Source organism: Pseudorasbora parva, chromosome 24, assembly GCF_024679245.1.
Source record: "Pseudorasbora parva isolate DD20220531a chromosome 24, ASM2467924v1, whole genome shotgun sequence".
In the NCBI taxonomy this organism is placed as follows: Eukaryota; Metazoa; Chordata; class Actinopteri; order Cypriniformes; family Gobionidae; genus Pseudorasbora; species Pseudorasbora parva.
In genome coordinates, this window is record NC_090195.1 from 2547438 (window position 1) to 2558703 (window position 11266).

Genomic DNA, 11266 nt, shown 5'->3' on the forward strand with positions numbered 1-11266 from the left:
CACATGAGCTTTAATGCCATCCCATTGTTAATCCGTAGGGTTTAATATGGAGTCGGCCCACCCTCTCTAACAGCTTCAGCTCTTCTGGGAAGGCTTTCCTCAAGGTTTAGGAGTGTGTTTATGGGGATTTTTGCCCATTCTTCTAGAAGCTCATTTGTGAGGTCAGGCACTGATGTTGGACGAGAAGGCCTGGCTCTCAGTCTCCGCTCTAATTCATCCCAAAGCTGTTCTATCGGGTTGAGCTCAGGACTCTGTGCAGGCCAGTCAAGTTCCTCCACACCAAACTCCTCATCCATGTCTTTATGGACCGACGCTTTGCGCACTGGAGCGCAATCATGGTGGATCACAAAGAAGCTGTCACGAAACTTTACCACAAAAGTTGGGAGCATAAAATTGTCCAAAATGTCTTGGTATGCTGAAGCATTAAGAGTTTCTTTTACTTGAACTAAGGGGCCAAGCCCAACCCCTAAAAAAACAAACAACCCCCACACCATAATCCCCCCTCCACCAAACTTTACACTTGGCACAATGCAGTCAGGTAAGTCCTGTTCTCCTGGCAACCGCCAAACCCAGACTCGTCCATGGGATTGTCAGACTGAAGCGTGATTGGTCGCTCAGAGAACACGTCTCACTGCTCTAGAGTCCAGTGGCGGCTGCTTTACTCCACTGCATCCCACGCTTTGCATTGCTCTTGGTGATGTAAGGCTTGGATGAGCTGCTCGGCCATGGAAACCCATTCCATGAAGCTCTCTACGCTGTTCTTCAGCTCATCTGAAGGCCACAGAGGTTTGGAGGTCTGGAGCTGTTGACTCTGCAGAAAGTTGGTGACTTCTGTGCACTGTGACCCTCAGCATGCGCTGACCCCGCTCTGTGATTTTACATGGCTTACCACTTTGAGTTGCTGTTGTTCCCAGTCGCTTCATCTTTGTTATAATCCCACTAACAGTTGAGTGTGGAATATTTAGTAGTGAGGAAATGTCAGGAATGGCCTTATTGCACAGGTGTCAGCCTATCACGGCCCCACGCTTGAGTTCACTGAGCTCCTGAGAGCGACCCATTCTTACACTAATTTGATTGATTTATACACCTGTGGCCATGAAGGGATCGAACACCTGAACTCAGTGATGTGGAGGGGAGTCATTTTTGGCAATATGGTGTATGTCCAGCTTTATCCACATACTCATATATGATATACAGCAAATCACAACTGCTTGATTCTTTGTATCATCCCAAAATTTAACTATATAATCGTCCAGCTCTAATGCTACTGTAATGCATAAAGATATTGAGATATTATAAACACTAACATCATGATTTTCTGTAAAGCTGCTTTGAAATAATATGTGAAAAGAGATACACAAAGTGATATCATTTGACTTGAGGATAATAATAGAGGTTTGGCCTTCATTTTGTGTACAAATATAAGGAAATCTAATAAAACCCTCTTTAATATCTCAGTATTGTCTGAGATTAAACAAAGAGCCCATTCAAACGTTTAAGGTTAGTTTCTTTAAATAAACTAAGATATTTAATCAGCAAAAATGCATTAAACTGATCTAATGTGACAGTTAGGACATTCATAATGTTACCTAATACAAGTCAAGTCACATTTATTTCTATAGTTCTTTATACAGTACAAATTGTTTCAAAGCAGTGCAAACATCAAAAACTTAAACTTATGGTACGTCCTTAAATTTGTAGTTATATGACACACTAAATCATGTTTAGATCAAAAATGGACAAACGCAATCCTTGGGTTTAAAAACTTAAGTTAAAAATGTAAACCAATGGTTGGGTTAGTCCATATTTGGGATTGGGTTAAAAGAACCCAGGGTTTTCATAGTGTTTGGTGTCTGTTTGTATTTCCTGACGCTGACTGAGTTCTGCTGCTGATGTGTTAAAGGCAAACCCGTTAATATTCATCAATTATGAAGCGATTTACAGCCGTAACGCAGCTCGACACAAGACAGTAGTGTCATTATTCAGTTCAAGTCTAATGGCAAAGGATAAATATCAAAATACATACGCATTAAAATCACCTGGAGAATTTATACACACTGCAATAAGTGATGAGTTGACTTAACTTAAAAAAACGAATGCGTATAATTGAAAAAATTAAGTTCTGTGAACTTAACAATTGCACATAACTTAATGTTTTCAATTATGCATGAAGTTGATTTAATTAATAATCCAGTTTGCCAAACTACCAAACCAGATTGGTTTATCAACAGTCATTTAAGAAATAATAACCATTTATGAGAACAAATGAACCCAGCTTTTGTTCAAAATGAGCTGACATTGGGCTGACAATATTTACCCAGCACTTGGTTGCCAGTTGGGTTGTTCTAAACCCAGCCATTTTTATGAATGGAAGTTTGTTTCACAGATTAATAAGGGTAACCTTGACTATCTTTCTCTCAAATCTGACTTATTTTCTCATAATTGTGAGATATAAACTTGCAATCGGATTGTAAGATAAAATGTTTCCATTACCTTAGTTTATTTTTTACTCCATGTCAGAAACTAGCCGAAGCTCACCTACACGATGCGGAAACAAACCTTGACAGATTGAGCACTACTGTTTGAGGAGATCAGATCCATGTTGTTTCTTCTTAAAGGGTTAGTTCACCCAAAAATGAAATGTCTGTCATTAACTCCTCCCCCTAATGTCGCTCCACACCCGTAAGACCTCCGTTCATCTTCACACACAGTTTAAGATATTTTATATTTAGTCAGAGAGCGTATGCAAGTGTATGCACACTATACTGTCCATGTCCAGAAAGGGAATAAAAACATCATCACAGTAGTCCATATGAGACATCAGTGGGTTAATTAGAGTCTCTTGAAGCATCAGAAATACATTTGGGTCCAAAAATAAAAATAATAATGATTTGGATCACGTGTCAAACCGCTGAAGCAATGTGACATTTGCGATCCGAATCATGAATCAATTCACTGATTCATAACCGTTTTAATCTTTATTTGAGGATTGAACACAAACGCGGAAGAGAAGACAATGCTGAATAAAGCCGTTGTTTTTGTTATTTTTGTGATTATGGGGCGTGTTTCAACCGAACCAGGAAAGACCTCGATTGGACAGACCTACAACCAATCAGAGCAGCGGAGCGACGCATAACGTTAGTTGTCAAATGTCAACAGAGCTCAACTGCACTGCGTTGCTAAGTCCGCGTTTTTTCCCCGTGGGTTGTTTTCTATGTCCGCGGGTTGAAGCGACTATTATGTGATATATAGACCCATGAGTGCGAATATTAGCAGCAAACTTGCCAAAATAACACACATTTTACCCCCCAAACGCCATTTTTTTCCGGAGAACCCCCCGAGAAGCTATTATTTAGGGCTAGTAGTCGGCGGGTTTTGTTGTAAAAACTTGGCAACCCTGTCTGCACGCGCGCTAAAATCAGGCTGGAAAAAAACATCTTTGCCGGTGTTGTAAAAAAATTAAAGAATTTAATGAGACACAGAGCACTTACCCAACATGATCATCATTTCTGAGAGAAATAGTGAAGGTGATGCAGATACGAACAAGCTCTACGTTTAGGATCCGAACAAATATAATCCAAGCGCCTTTGATGACGTGATGATTACGCTACTGTTGATCATCTGTCCGTCATCGTCTGAAGCCCGCCCTGATGATCTCATTGGTCAGTTTCTGTTGATCATCTGTCCGTCATCGGCTAAAGCCCGCCCTGATGATCTCATTGGTCAGTTTCTGTTGATCATCTGTCCGTCATCGGCTAAAGCCCGCCCTGATGATCTCATTGGTCAGTTTCTGTTCATCATCTGTCCGTCATCGGCTAAAGCCCGCCCTGATGATCTCATTGGTCTGTTTCTGTTGATCATCTGTCCGTCATCGGCTAAAGCCCGCCCTGATGATCTCATTGGTCAGTTTCTGTTGATCATCTGTCCATCATCGGCTAAAGCCCGCCCTGATGATCTCATTGGTCAGTTTCTGTTGATCATCTGTCCGTTATCGTCTAAAGCCCGCCCTGATGATCTCATTGGTCAGTTTCTGTTGATCATCTGTCCGTCATCGGCTAAAGCCCGCCCTGATGATCTCATTGGTCAGTTTCTGTTGATCATCTGTCCGTCATCGGCTAAAGCCCGCCCTGATGATCTCATTGGTCAGTTTCTGTTGATCATCTGTCCATCATCGGCTAAAGCCCGCCCTGATGATCTCATTGGTCAGTTTCTGTTGATCATCTGTCCATCATCGGCTAAAGCCCGCCCTGATGATCTCATTGGTCAGTTTCTGTTGATCATCTGTCCGTTATCGTCTAAAGCCCGCCCTGATGATCTCATTGGTCAGTTTCTGTTGATCATCTGTCCGCCATCGGCTAAAGCCCGCCCTGATGATCTCATTGGTCAGTTACTGTTGATCATCTGTCCGTCATCGGCTAAAGCCCGCCCTGATGATCTCATTGGTCAGTTTCTGTTGATCATCTGTCCGTTATCGTCTAAAGCCCGCCCTGATGATCTCATTGGTCAGTTTCTGTTGATCATCTGTCCGTTATCGTCTAAAGCCCGCCCTGATGATCTCATTGGTCATTTTCTGTTCAGAGATAATTAGTCCTCTATGGAGCGATGCCAGACCGAACCGCCCAACCTAAAATTTTTATGGGTGGGGCTAAGTTCGGCTGGCATCCAGGCTAGTGATATATAGACCCATGAGTGTGAATTTTAGCAGGCAACCTTAACAAAATAACACACATTTTACCCCCCAAACAACATTTTTTTCCGGAACGACATTAGGACCGACATCAGGGTGAGTCGTTAATGAGATCAATTTCATTTTTGGGTGAACTAACCCGTTAACACTGAACTTTTCTTGATCGCTGACCAGTGAAATCGGCTGTTTGTTTTAGATGTTTTGAGCCTAGTTAACCGTAAAGCCAGGTCTGTACCAGCATTAATAAACCTCCACCTGATCTCTGTGGCCCTAAACCCAGCAGGACGCTCTGACCAGTCTGACCCCTGTTGAACTGACCATCTGTGTCCCTCCGCTGATCTCAGGACTGACCGCCACCGCTGCGCCGCTTATGGCTTCTGCATCGCAGGATATTCATCTGCAGACATAAACACATAATTAAACTGATGATCCTCAGAACGGCAGGAAACGGTTTGTTGTGCTGCACATTACAGTCAAATCCAGCCAACAAATACATGTTCTAAGAACGTTTGTTACCAGTTTTTTTATTGGTATTTTTTTACAGTGTGGTAACGTCAACATTCCATCTCATCCTCTTCAGACACGATTGGAATGTTGAATCTTCTCGGAACATTCCGAAACTGGTAACATTTAAAAATGTTGAACGAACACCCAACGTAAACAGTTCCATGAACAACGTATAAAGCATTATTAAAAAAATGAAAAAAGTTTGTTTTTGTGCTGTTTCGCGAGAATTATTAAAAATATATTGATTGATTGATTTGTATTTATTTTGGGCAAGTGAATATTATTATACAATGAAATATAAATAGCATCTTTATTTGACAGTTTGTGCGACAATCCACACATGCAAAAACAAAAAGCTTGCATGTCATTTGCAAGGTTATTTTCCCATTTGGTGAAAAAGGAATGGGAAGAAGAACACTTTATAATACAGTACAGGCCAAAAGTTGACACATTACTATTTGATCACTGAAGACTGGAGGAACCGTCCTGAACATTCAGCTCTGATCACAGAAATAAATCAGCATTTAAAGTAGAATACATTGAAAAACAATTATTTAAAATTGTAATAATATATCACAATATTACATTTTTTTCTGTATTTTTGATCAAATAAATGCAGGCTTGATGAGCAAAAGAAACTTCTTTCAAAAACATTACAAATAGTAATGTGTCAACTTTTGTACTGTGTGTGTGTGTGTGTGTGTGTGTGTGTGTGTGTGTGTGTGTGTGTGTGTGTGTGTGTGTGTGTATATATATATATATATATATATATATATATATATATATATATATATATATATATATATATATATATATATATATATATATATATATACACATACATACACTGTAAAAAATTATTTAGAAAAAAAGTTACCTGGTTGCCTTAACATTTTGAGTTCATTGAAATTAAATAAGTTCATTGAGTTAATACAATTAACATTTTTTGAGATTCGACAACTTTTATTAAAATATTATTAAAAGATTTTGTAAGCATGTTGGGTAATTGTGTGTGTTTTATTTCTGATGACGCAGTGAAACATGCCAAATTGTGCTATTTTCATGTTTTATCACATTTTTTATGTGGTTCAGATACAATAATATTTTGAGTTTCTATTTATTAAACAAATTTCCTTCATTGTATCAACTCAAATTTTTAATTTCAATAAACTCACAATTTTAAGGTAACCAGGTTACTTACTTTTTTAAGTTAAACCAACAAAAACCAACCAAATTTTTTTACAGTGTATATAACTCTGAACGAGCATTTATTTAATGTTACTGGAAGAACGTTTGTTCCTAACTTTGAGAGAATATTTTGTCTTCTTAATGCAAACATGCATGTAAAGACAGAATCAGAAGAACATGGAAGGCTGATGATTTCAGGACTCGCGTCACTCTGAAGCACAGCGAGTGTGTGTGGTTGAGCGTGAGTGTGGAAGTGTTTGATCCACATCTTTAGACGGATGCATTTGTCACGATTGCTTTACGTCTTTGAAGTTCAGCATCTTTGTTCGTGCGGGTGCAGCTCGTGTTGCTTTACATGAATATATGGCGGCGTACGAGACGAACAATACGTGTCAAAAACCACAAACCCTGTCCCACTCATTCCACTCCTGCTTTACAAGGAAAAGATTCACTGTTTTCACAGATTTTTCATCGTTTGATCCTCTAAGCTTTAAAAGTTCAATATCAACCTGTTAATTTTACTCTTTCTTTCACAAGCGGCCTTCAGACTTCATAGAGCGATGCACAATATGAAACTGATAATTCTGAGTCAAAGAAGAATATTAAGAATAAAAGAGAAACTCGCTGCCCTTGACCGGATGACTTCAGCTTTAATAAGCCCTTTAAACTTTAACACAAAGTTACTCTTCAATATGAATATTTGAAGTGAAGAAATTCATATTACAATGTACACATAAAATACGCATTTGAATATGAAGTTGTTATATAAGCACTAAAGTGGTCTGAGGTCAAGCATATAAACCCTCAGTAGTTGTTACAATGAAACTTTTAGCATTTAACTAACTTTTTAAAAGCACGCAACGGTTTCATAACGGCTAAAAATAGAATATTATGAACATAAAGATGCTATGAATCAAACATAAATACAATACCATTAAAAAATTATACATTCAATTGATCAAAAGTCACAGTGAAGACATTTATAATGTTACAAAAGATTATATTTCAAATAAATTGAACATTTTATTCATCAAAGAATCCTGAAATGTAAAAATGTATCAGTTTTCACAAAAATATGAACCGTTTTAACATTGATAATAATCATAAATGTTTCTCAAATCCTCATCTGAGAGTGATTAGTGGAGGATCATGTGACACTGAAGACTGGAGTAATGATGATAAATTCAGCTTTGATCACAGGAATAAATCACACTTCACTATATATTCACATAGAGAACAGATGATTTACATTATAATAATAATAATACACAATTTTTACAGTCTTTTTGATCAAATGAAAGCAGCCTTGGTGACTTCTTAAAAAACACTGCAAGATCTTACCGTCCAAAAGTGCTGGAATACAAAATGAGCATCAGATGTGAACTGTCGCAGAGACCTTGAGGAACAATATTTGCGTGTGTAAAGTGTTTTCTGACATCCGCCGTTTATCAGGAGGGAGAAGCAGGAGATTTGAATAACTCTGCTTGGCCACTGAAGGTCAAGAGAAACTCACTTAAAATCACAGCAGAACAGAGAAGAGTCGACATTAAAGTCACCATGAAATCTAAACAGATTTATTATTATCGCAGTGTTTATTCTAAATGATTCATCTGTGCATCATTAGTGTTTTTAATTGATGTTCCTGGCACTCTTGAATCAGAATAACTTCCTCTCCGTCATCTCTGATGACGAGGGCGGGGCAATCTGTCACTCACGAGATCCACCCGTGGGTGTCGGAAGCAAAGAAAAAGTGGTTGGGTCTCAGTAGCGGCTGGTGAAAAATATTATAGGTGTGACAATTATTTTGCGGGGGCTCTTGGGGTTCTCCCCCAGAAAAAAAATGTATTTCGTAGATGTGATTTCCTGCATTATGGTGCGTATATGTCTATGCTAAAAAAAGACCTCAAACCAGTCAATACCAATAGTCTAATAAAAAGACTAAATTAAACTGCCATATTAATCAACAGCTTCACAGGTAATGATAATGAACAAGTTGCTTGTTTATTATGCTCCGTGTCCAGATAGAAAAAGTGCCATTTACTAAAGGATTGATTGAGACAAGATTACAGAAATCACTGAGTGATTTTCCGGGGATTTTCAAGTTTTGATGCAAATCGATCAGAGGTTGGAATCCGCCTTTTGCCACACTCGCTCTACTCTCTTTTCCCACATCAGATCGGAAAGGCATTTATTTAAATAAAAAAGGAGAAAATATTAGAAAAGAGGAAATAAAGCGTTTAACGTGTTTAATAAAAAGTGTTTCTCAGTTAGGGCTAGGTAAACAGACGTGCTGAATTAGAGACGATAAAAGTGAGTGGGGCCAATATCATTGGTCTTAATAAGTGGGCGGGTCTTGCACACACACACACACACACACAATGGTTCCGACGCCCATGGATCCACCAATAGCAAACCACAACCATCCAATCAATAACACAGAGAAAGACAAGCCCCGCCCTACATTTCTTCTTGTTCCTGAAGCCGTCTTGCTTAGATATACGGCACAACAGGCTAGAAAAGACCAGCACAACTTCATTCTGACAATAAAGGGGTCCTATAATGCCTCTTTTCACAAAATGTAATATGCAGGTCCTTCTAAAAAAATTAGCATATTGTGATAAAGTTCATTATTTTCCATAATGTAATGATAAAATTAAACTTTCATATATTTTAGATTCATTGCACACCACCTGAAATATTTCAGGTCTTTTATTGTTTTAATACTGATGATTTTGGCATAAAGCTCATGAAAACCCCAAATTCCTATCTCAAAAAATTAGCATATCATGAAAAGGTTCTCTAAACGAGCTATTAACCTAATCATCTGAATCAACTAATTAACTCTAAACACCTGCAAAAGATTCCTGAGGCTTTTAAAAACTCCCAGCCTGGTTCATTACTCAAAACCGCAATCATGGGTAAGACTGCCGACCGACTGCTGTCCAGAAGGCCATCATTGACACCCTCAAGCGAGAGGGGAAGACACAGAAAGACATTTCTGAACGAATAGGCTGTTCCCAGAGTGCTGTATCAAGGCACCTCAGTGGGAAGTCTGTGGGAAGGAAAAAGTGTGGCAAAAAACACTGCACAACAAGAAGAGGTGAGCGGACCCTGAGGAAGATTGTGGAGAAGGACCGATTCCAGACCTTGGGGGACCTGCGGAAGCAGTGGACTGAGTCTGGAGTAGAAACATCCAGAGCCACCGTGCACAGGCGTGTGCAGGAAATGGGCTACTGGTGCCGCATTCCCCAGGTCAAGACAGTTGCTCAGTGGGCCAAAGTACTTTTTTCAGATGAAAGCTTATTTTGCATGTCATTCGGAAATCAAGGTGCCAGAGTCTGGAGGAAGACTGGGGAGAAGGAAATGCCAAAATGCCTGAAGTCCAGTGTCAAGTACCCACAGTCAGTGATGGTCTGGGGTGCCATGTCAGCTGCTGGTGTTGGTCCACTGTGTTTTATCAAGGGCAGGGTCAATGCAGCTCGCTATCAGGAGATTTTGGAGCACTTCATGCTTCCATCTGCTGAAAAGCTTTATGGAGATGAAGATTTGGTTTTCCAGCACGACCTGGCACCTGCTCACAGTGCCAAAACCACTGGTAAATGGTTTACTGACCATGGTATTACTGTGCTCAATTGGCCGGCCAACTCTCCTGACCTGAACCCCGTAGAAAATCTGTGGGATATTGTGAAGAGAAAGTCGAGAGACGCAAGACCCAACACTCTGGATGAGCTTAAGGCCGCTATCGAAGCATCCTGGGCCTCTATAATAAAAATGCGCTTTTTTTTCGTGTGTCCCTTTAAATGCAAATGAGCTGCTGCTGCTCCACCCCCCCCATTCCAAAAGAGGGCGGAGCTTCAAGAGCTCATGTTAGCAGCTACGATTACCACACACACACAGAGAAAATGTCAGAAACTCTTCAGCATTTTATGTTCAAACCGGAGTCTATTTGATGAGACAATGATGGAGACACTCAAGAAGAGACAACGTAGAATGAGACAGGACGATTCTGAATTTATGAGTTAACTATCTTCAAGTCATTGATTAGCATATTCTGTCATGATAATCTATAAATCGCTCGTGTGGGAACTGTTGTGAGATGAGCAGAGAATATCTGCTGATGAAGAGAGAACAGGGATAGTTTAGTTTAATTACGGTTATAATATCTGCTGATGAAGAGAGAACAGGGATAGTTTAGTTTAATTACGGTTATAATATCTGCTGATGAAGAGAGAACAGGGATAGTTTAGTTTAATTACGGTTATAATATCTGCTGATGAAGAGAGAACGGGGATAGTTTAGTTTAATTACGGTTATAATATCTGCCGATGAAGAGAGAACAGGGATAGTTTAGTTTAATTACGGTTATAATATCTGCCGATGAAGAGAGAACAGGGATAGTTTAGTTTAATTACGGTTATAATATCTGCTGATGAAGAGAGAACAGGGATAGTTTAGTTTAATTACGGTTATAATATCTGCTGATGAAGAGAGAACGGGGATAGTTTAGTTTAATTACGGTTATAATATCTGCTGATGAAGAGAGAACAGGGATAGTTTAGTTTAATTACGGTTATAATATCTGCTGATGAAGAGAGAACGGTGATAGTTTAGTTTAATTACGGTTATAATATCTGCTGATGAAGAGAGAACAGGGATAGTTTAGTTTAATTACGGTTATAATATCTGCTGATGAAGAGTGAACAGGGATAGTTTAGTTTAATTACGGTTATAATATCTGCTGATGAAGAGAGAACAGGGATAGATTAGTTTAATTACGGTTATAATATCTGCTGATGAAGAGAGAACAGGGATAGTTTAGTTTAATTACGGTTATAATATCTGCTGATGAAGAGAGAACAGGGATAGTTTAGTTTAATTACGGTT